Below are 9,255 nucleotides of genomic sequence, written 5' to 3'. Positions count from 1 at the left end.
AGTTTTCTTGGCAGTACATATTCAGATACATTTTTCCATTGACTAGTTTGAAATTGTGGAAAGTTCTTGGTGGTATGGAGACACCAAGTCACCTTATCTGTCTCCTGAAGAATCTGTATAACGACCAAGTAGCAACAGTCAGAACAAACCACGGAACCACAGACTGGTTCAAGATTGGGAAAAGAGTACTACAGGGCTGTATACTCTCACCCTACTTATTCAACTTGTATGCAGAATACATCATGCGATGTGCGGGGCTTGATTAATCCAAGGCTGAAGTTAAAATTGCTGGAAGAAACATTAACAACCTTAGATATGTGGATGATACCACTCTGATGGCTAAAAGCAACAAGGAGCTGAGGAGCCTTATAACTAAGGTGAAGGTGCAAAAGTTGGGTTGCAGTTAAGTATCAAGAAAACTAAGATTATGGAAACCAGACTGATTGATAACTGGCAAATGGAGGGAGAAACATGAAGGCAGTTACAGACCTTGTATTTCTAGGTGCAAAGATTACTGCAGACAGGAAATTAGAAGATGTTTACTTCTTGGGAGGAGAGCAATGACCAACCTTGATAAAATAGTGAAGAGCAGACATCACACTGGCAATGAAGGTCCACATAGTTAAAGCAATGGTATTCCCCATAGTAACCTAGAGATGCAAGAGCTGGACCATAAGGAAGCCTGAGCGAAGGAAGATAGACGCTTTTGAACTTTGGTGCTGGAGGAAAATCCTGAGAGTGCCTTGGACCGCAAGAAGATCCAACCAGTCCATCCTCCAGGAAATAATGCCCTACTGCTCACTGGAGGGAAGGATATTAGAGGCAAAGATGAAGTACTTTGGCCACATCATGAGAAGTCAGGAAAGCTTGGAGAAGATCAAAATGCTGGGGAAAATGGAAGGAAAAAGGAAGAGGGCGAGATGGATGGATGGTATCCTTGAAGGGACTGGCTTGACCTTGAAGGAGCTGGGGTTGGCGACGGCTGACAGGGAGCTCTGGCATGGGCTGGTCCATGAGGTCACGAAGAGTCGAAAACAACAAGTTTGAAACCCTGAGAGTGTGACTTTCCCAAAGCCACCACCAGTGAGTTTTGGTGTCTGTTTGGGGATCTGAAGGGGCGACTTCTTTTCCCGCGGCAGCAAGGCCTGCAAAGCCTCTGCCACGTTCCTTCTCGGGGCGCCTGTCAACGGGAACCCCCTCCAGGAAGGAACCCCCTCGGAGGAAAGAAAGCAAAAGCGTCCCGGGAGGGAAGGAGAGAGAGAGCTTCCCACTCTTCCTCCTCCTCCCCCCGCCCGCCCCGCTCCATAATTGCCCCTCCAGTCACGCGCTCCCGCGGGATTGGCTGGAGGAGCGAGGGGGCGGGATTGGAAGGAGGGGAGGGAAGGGGGCGGGAGAAGCTGTTGCTTAGGAACCTCCTCCTCCTCTTCCTCCTCCCCAATCCTTCTGCTCTGCGCCTTGGGAAGGGAAAGCCCTCGTCCTCAGCCGGGCGGACGCGCTCCCAGCCTGGATCCACCTGAGGGCGAGACTGCAGCAGGTAAGGAGCGCGCTGCTGCTGCTGCTGCTGTTGACAAGGGAAGAGCGGCGAGGAGGAGGAGGAGGAGAAGGAGGAGGAGGAAGAAGAAGAGACCGCCGTGACAGCGGAAATCGCCGCCTCCTGGACAGGTGAGCGCCTGAAACCCAGACTGGGTTTTCTTTGGAGGTTGCTGGAGGTGAGGAGGAAAACAAGCCGGTTGCTCGGGAGTCTGCTCTCTCTCTCTCTCTCTCTCTCTCTCTCTCTCTAAGTGCCAAGTGCTTCTCATGGGAACCCGGCTTGGGAAAGGTGCCGCCGTGGGACTCCGCTCTCTGTCTCCTCCCCCCTCCCTGGCTTTTGCCTGGCGGCGCCTGCGCAAACAAGGCGTGGGTCTGCCTCCGCCGAGCCTTCCTCTTTCCAGACTTTTTGTTTTCACAGCCAGCCAGCGGCAGCGTGTTGACTTGCAGGCGGGATCTCTTCCCCTCTCTCTGTCTGTCTCTCTTGGAGTCTTCTGAAGGCAGAGAGATAGAGATCTATTGGGGTTCCCTGCTCCTTCTCCCCGAGAGAACGTTCCCCGGCCATGGCAGGCGCCCCAGCAGTGAGTTGTAGTCGCCGTCCTTCTTGTTTTGTCTCCTTTGATCGCGGCGGAGGTTGGGAGACCCAGCCCTTGGCGGAGTGGCCTTTCCCCGAAGGCGCGCATTGCAACACTGCCTTACTCAACAGGGCGCCCCGGGCAGACGTCTCCTGCCTGCCATTCTGCCTTTGTGCTTGTCTGCCTTTCTGCCTGCCTGCCTTTGGGTGGTCATGTGAAGTTGAGTCACCCCGCGGCTCTGTGTCGGTGGGATGAGAGGGAAGGCGGCCCAGGAGTTGGCTTCCCCGGAGGAGATGGACTTCCTGCCTTCTCTTGAGGCAGCCGGAGTACTATGACCCCTTCCACACAGCTGGTTATATGGCAGTGTGGACTCAGATAGCCCAGTTCAAAGCAGATTTTGTGGATTATCTGCCATATGATATTCTGGGTTATATGGCCCTCTATGATGGGGACCTGGTGACACTTCACTACAATCCCAGGGGCCCTCCCACACAGCCCTATATCCCAGAATACCAAAGCAGAAAATCCCACAATATCTCCTTTGAACTGGGTTATCTGAGTCCACACACTGATAATGTGGGGTTTTCTGCCTTGATATTCCAGGATATAGGGCTGTGTAGAAGGGTCCTAGGAGTCCCAGGGTGTTACCCTGTTTCCCCTAAAATAAGATATCCCCAGAAAATAAGACCTAGTAGAGGTTTTGCTGAATTGCTAAATATAAGGCCTCCCCCAAAAGTAAGACCTAGCAAAGTTTTTGTTTGTAAGCATGCCTGCCGAACAGAACACCAGAGCATGCAGGATTGGTAAATGTACTTATCATAGAGAAAATGGAAAAAATGGTAGTAACAAGAAATTCTTGATAGGATTCACAGTTTGTCAGGTTATGCTGGTTTGTGATGACAACTACTGTACAGTATATAATAAATGTTCATTTTTTTTGTTCAACAATAAATGTGAATTCTTCTTCATGGAAAACTAAGACATCCTCTGAAAATAAGACCTAGCACATCTTTGGGAGCAAAAATTAATATAAGACACTGTCTTATTTTCGGGGAAACACGGTATATAAACTCTGTGAAGGGAATCTAATAGGCTGACTCTACACTGCCAAATAAACCGGATTATCACATCAAATTATCCAGATTATATGATATCAAAGAGACTTCACGGGCCATCCAGTCCAACCCCCTGTCAAGAAGCAGGAAGGTTATTCAAAGCACCCCTGACAGATGGCCATCCAGCCTCTGCGTAAAAGCTTCCAAAGAAGGAGCCTCCATCACACTCCAGGGCAGAGAGTTCCACTGCTGAACAGCTCTCACATTGAGGAAGTTCTTCCTAATGTTCCGGTGGAATCTCCTTTCCTGTAGTTTGAAGCCATTGTTCAGTGTCCTAGTCTCCTTGGCAGCAGAAAACAAGCTTGCTCCCTCCTCCCTATGACTTCCCCTCACATATTTATACATGGCTATCATGTCTCCTCTCAGCCTTCTCTTCTGCAGTTCTCTTTGAACTGGATTATATGACTCCGCACTGCCATATAATCCAGCATCCTCAGAAGTTGTGAGGTCTGTTGGAAACTAGGCAAGGGAGATACACACACACACGTGTATGTATATGTGTGTGTGTGTGTGTGTGTGTGTGTGTGTATGGAAGGTCCAGGGTGGGAGAAAGAACTCTTGTCTGTTGGAGGAAACTAAGCAAGTTATTCAGTGCTAACCAGGCTGTCCAATTGCAACATTCACACTTGCCTCAGGCAGACAAGAGTTCTTTCTCCCATCCTGGACATTCCACAGATATATCACAGACCTCACAACCTCTCAGAAAGATTGCCATAGATGTGGGAGAAATGTCAGGAGAGATGCTTCTGGAACATGGCCATATAGCCCGGAGAACTCACAGCAACCCAGTGATTCTGGCCATGAAAATGTGCGTTGTCGAAGGACAACACACATTTTCTGCTATGAACTGAAATATGTGGCAGTATGGACTCAGATAACCCAGTTCAAAGCAAATATTGCAGGGTTTTCTGCCTTGATATTCTGCGTTATATGGCTGTGTGGAAGGGCCCTCAGATAACCCATGGCCATTACAGACAGGCCTTATATTCTAGGATGTGATCCCAGGTTTCCTGGCAGTGGGGACTCATATAATCCAGGTTAAAGCAGAATACCTGGGATCAGATTCTGGGATATAGGGCCTGTCTGGAAGAGCCCCCAGTTCAAAGCAGTTATTGTGGATTATCTGACATGATATTCTGGGTTATAAGACTGTGTGGAAGGGCCCTGGGCTTTATATGGCAGTGTAACTGGGACCTTAGATGTGCCCACTTTGCAGTTTTGGTAATATGTTTGTATACAGTAGACTCTCAGTTAACCAGAAACCAAATACCTAAAATTCTCTAGCAACCAGCAAAAAATTGAAGAAAGACCAGTAAAACTTTAAATAATGAACAAACTGTTTTTATAATACAGTAAAGCTGTTAAGTTTGTCTTTATTTGCTTTCCATTGCTGTATTTCTCTATCAAGTCAATGCAGTTCATGGTATGGTACCATATGGGGTATAGTTTTAAGCCTGTTTAAATAATATCTCTCAAGCAACCAGAAACTACATTTAGCTGGCAGCATCTACCAACTTCCATGGGTGCCTATTAATTGAGTCTACTGTGTGTGTAAGTGTAAACACACACATGCAGTGGGTTTGGTTCCAGGATCCCCGTGGATCCATGGATGCTGAAGTCTCATTATATACAGTACAGTGGTGTAGTAAAATAGTGTCCCTTATATAAAATGACAGAAAACAAGGCTGGCTCATGGGATTTAAAATATATATTTTTCAAGCTACAGGTGGTTGACTCTATGGATGTAAAATCTGTGGATACAGATGGCCAATTCTGCATGTCTCATCTTTCTGCCTTTTGTATACTTCAAGAATCCCCTAAACAGCTCTGTTTCAGTTCTTTCCAGTTGTTTTCCTTCAGTTGACACAGGAACTGGTACTAGCAGCTTCCTGTCTTTTTACCACACTGAAAATCGTTGTTAAGAGATTGCCTAACAATTGCCAGAAACCTCATTAGTCCTGAAAAAGGGAATAGGTTAAGAACTCCTGAATCATGCTGTGTTGACTTTGCTGTTGACTGACACTTATGAACATTCTTCACCTTGAAACTGTATTTCTCATAAAAGTCCTTTTCAGACTCTTAAATGAGGAAGGAGAAATTGCTGTTGTTGTTGTTGCTGTGTGCCTTTAAGTCATTTCTGATTTATGACGATCCTCAGGAGATGAAAATATACAGAGCATTATGAGCTCATTGTTTTTGAAATATTGCCAAGAGCGACAGGTTGTCAATTTCTGATAGAATAGAACGTAAGTAGTAAATACAGATAGGCTAGAGGACCTACCTGGGTTCTAGTAAAGAGTATTCTGCAAATAAACTTTAGATCTTCACTGGTTGATCATGTGTTTCAGTCAAAAGAGAAACAATTGCTATCAATTAGTAAGCAGGAAAAGATTTCTCTCTTCAATAGGAGCTGCACTGGTATAATTCTTGCGACGAACAGCTGTAATTGAGAGCTTTTGTGCTGTGACTTGGAAAATTGTTAGAACTGAAATGTGTCCTAAATAATGAGTTGCAGGTAAATTGTTTTTGAGAAACTCCTGCATACATGCGTTTCCTTGGAAATTCACCAGTTATCTCAGGAGTTTGAGGTTATTGGGATAAAATAATGGTTAGTTAAACATCACAAAGGTTTGTGTAAATCCAGAATACTTCAAATAGTAACCATGTTAGTCTGTTGTAATAAAAATAGTAATGAAACTGGTGTGTGACTCCTCTGTTAGTCTTCAGACTTGTTCTGCTCTAACCTTTTGTGGACAGAACCAACTTTGTTAAGCTCCATAGATATAAGCTTATATCAGTGCAAGTTGAATGTGACAGCGAGGGACAGAAAAAGAAAAAGAAGTAGTGGATGGATACCATGAGAGACAGTGTATGACTCTCTGGAAATTTTATGAATCCAGAGAGAAGAATGTGCATACAGGCAGAGAGGCACAGCAAGGAAAGAGGTGTGTCTCATTACTATGCAGAGACAGTTGAAGACGAAACTCATGATAGAAACAGATAAAGCTTAAGAAGTACAGCTAGGTAGGAATAAGATTTTTTTATCATGTTTCCTTGCTGTAGAAGGGCTAGAGAGATTTTGGGGCTTGTGACTTTAGAGCTGAATTCACTGAGATACTTTGATACACTTTTGTCTGTTTTGTCTTGGGAACAACTCTGTTTGATGTCTGTTGATGAATCTCTATCTAACATATGGTCATAACAATCTGACAAAATGGTAGTACACGGTGAGTATCCCTTATCCAAAATACTTGAGACCAGAAGTGTTTTGGATCTCGGATTTGTTCAAATTTTAGAATGTATTTGCATATATATACATAATGAGATAGCTGGGAGATGGGACCCAAGTATAAACATGGAATTCCTTTGTTTCATATATATACGTAATACACCTCATGACAATTCTATACAATTTAAAAATAATTTTGTACATGAAAGGAAATGTGTGTACATTGTACCATTAGAAAGCAATGGTCTCACTCTGTTAGCCATCAGTGTGGACAATACTCAGTTTTGGAGTATTTTGGATTTCAGAATTTTGGATAAGAACGCTCAACCTGTATTTAATAATGATCCAGAATGTAAGTGGATACCCAGTTAACAGGGACTCATTGTCAAGAGACGTAACTGTGAACTGTGGGCCAGCACTTATGAGGAAGTGGGAGGAAAGTCTGTGAAAATGATCAGATTCACCAAAGAAGAAACAATCCAAAATAAACGTTTATCAGTTGCTAACCAAATAAACAAGCTGAATATGTAGCTGGCTTGACTAGAGTATAAATTACATTATGAATACTTGTTTGCACAAGAGGTTTGTATTCCTCTTCTCAGTTGTGTGAGAGGACAAGAAGGGGCATGGGAGTTTGAAGCTTCACAAGAATGGCTTTCTGCCATGATTTAGTGTTCCATGTCACTTTTTCCTCAAGGAGTGGCAGAACCCCAGCGAGAGGTAGGGAACTAGTTGAAAACTGATTCTCTGCCTCTCTTTGAAGTATAATAGCTTTTCCGGAGAACTGATACAAGATAGTAAGTATTTTGCCATTCAGAAAAGTATATACAGTATGATACCTGAATCTGCAGAATTAGTACTATTGATTCACTTACCTGCATCTGACAAAAATATGTCCTTTCTAAGAATTTACTAGAGCCTCCAGGCAATTCTATGATATGCTTCTGCTTGAAGTTACCATAGAGGACCTAGCCATTTTTTTTTTTAGAGAGGATACCTGTAGAGATTTTCTATGTTTTCCAGGACAATTCTATGGGGTTTTTTGTGTCTGGAGCAACTTGAGAAACTGCAAGTCACTTCTGGTGTGAAAGAATCTGCAAGGACCTTGCCCAGGGGACACCTGGGTGTTTTACCATCCTTGTTGGAGGCTTCTCTCATGTCCCTGCATGGGGGGCTGGAGCTGACAGAGGGGGCTCACCCTCTCTCTTTGGATTTGAACCAGCAACCTGTCAGTCAGCAGTCCTGCTGGCACAAGGGTTTAACTCATTGCGCCACTGTGGATAATTCTATGGTGATTTCTGGTCAAAGTCATTCATTTCAATAAGGTTCAGCATTACCCTTGGTTTCCTATTTCCATAGTAAGTACAGGTACATACTCTCTACTGATACAGGGATCACATGTACATTGTTTGCATCACTCTCTCTATTTACGTATTTATAAATTCATAAGTTATACGCATTAGCTTTCAGTGAATTCAGGGCTAAGTAGTTATGCCTCTAGAATTCCTCTCAGTGCATTGGGAAGCAGCAGATTGTCAAAGTATATTAATAATTCTTCAGATAGTGGTGTAGTAACCAGTTCAGTGGCATTACACAAGGACAGATCACAATAAGTTAGAACACTTTAATGCTCTTTAAATCCAGTATAGGCTATTGAAATCAAACTCTTAAACCTGTAAGCTCCTGAGAACCATGATGTTGTGCACCTGGCTCAGCTTGTAATGGAAGTGTTTCTATGGGACACCACTGAAAATCCAGACACTTGTGGCATCAAAACTGTCTTCAGGAAAGGAGAGTCTGTTGAAATTAAACTGCAATTACCATAAACTTCATTTGTGTTTGGTATTTTAGAGATGGTGGTTATACAAACTGAGTATCCTTTCTCTGAAGTGCTTGGGACCAGGAATATTTTGGATTTTGAAATACCTGTCTTTGCATTTACGTACATAATGAAATATCTTGGAGATGGGATCCAAGTCTATACACGAAATTCATTTATGTTTCATACACACCATATACATATAGCCTGAAGGTAGTTTTATACAATATTGTAATAAATGTGTATGAAACCATGTTTGTGTTCATTGAATCGTCAGAAAGCAAAGGCGCCACTATTTCAGTCACCTGTGTGGACAATTGTGGAATATTTTAGAATTCTGAAATTGTATAATCAACCTGCATTTTTAAAAAATGTGATTGTTCTTTATATGATTTTTATACAGAGAAGATGGTTATATGGTACGATCCCTGTACCTGTAGTTCAGTGGTTTTCAACCTCAGGTATTTTGGCCTACAACTCCCAGAAATCCCAACCATTTTACCAGCTGTTAGGATTTCTGGGAGTTGAAGGCCAAAACGTCTGGGGACCCACAGGTTGAGAACCACTGCTGTAGTTTCATTTATCCTACAAAATGTGCCATGTCATTGCATTTTCTAAGTCCTCCAGTACAGCTCTATGGTATTCTTCAGTGGATGGTCTTTCAGTGGGGTTTGCTATTACTATCTAGTTTGTCATATCCACATGAAATCCAGGAAGGTATTCCCCTGCAGAAAGAGGCCTCATACTGAATTTTCTTTGCTATGTTATCATTCTCCATACTACAGTACTTAAACTTCCAGGTATGTAGTGTACGTTACGGTGTGAAGAGGAGATCTGCTTTTATTTTTCACAGTAGGGCTGGGAATCATGGATTCTCCAGGTGTTGTTTAACAGAAATTTCATTGTTCTCCATTATTTATGCTTGCTAGGGCTGGTGGGAATTGCAGTCCAATAACATGTGGAGGGCCAGGTGATTCTCACCCTTGCTAT

General features: G+C 43.5%; 1 protein-coding gene across 3 annotated transcripts in view; it reads left to right on the top strand.

Annotated features, from left to right (window-relative positions):
- The first annotated feature begins 1,416 nt into the window (after positions 1 to 1,416).
- The window catches only part of pik3cb (phosphatidylinositol-4,5-bisphosphate 3-kinase catalytic subunit beta), a 104,839-nt gene continuing 97,000 nt past the window's right edge, over positions 1,417 to 9,255 (top strand). For 2 of the 3 annotated variants that reach the window (XM_062976548.1, XM_008106297.3), the window contains exon 1: positions 1,417 to 1,662. The gene's annotated coding sequence lies outside the window, so the exon portion shown is untranslated. Of the gene's footprint in view, positions 1,663 to 1,949; positions 2,109 to 9,255 lie in introns of those variants that run through there. The other variant, XM_008106298.3, reaches the window with a different exon arrangement.

This window comes from Anolis carolinensis, chromosome 3 (genome assembly GCF_035594765.1).
Source record: "Anolis carolinensis isolate JA03-04 chromosome 3, rAnoCar3.1.pri, whole genome shotgun sequence".
Taxonomy (NCBI): domain Eukaryota; kingdom Metazoa; phylum Chordata; class Lepidosauria; order Squamata; family Dactyloidae; genus Anolis; species Anolis carolinensis.
The sequence above is the reverse complement of the archived record's forward strand: the minus strand, read 5'-3'. Positions and strand labels throughout refer to the sequence as shown.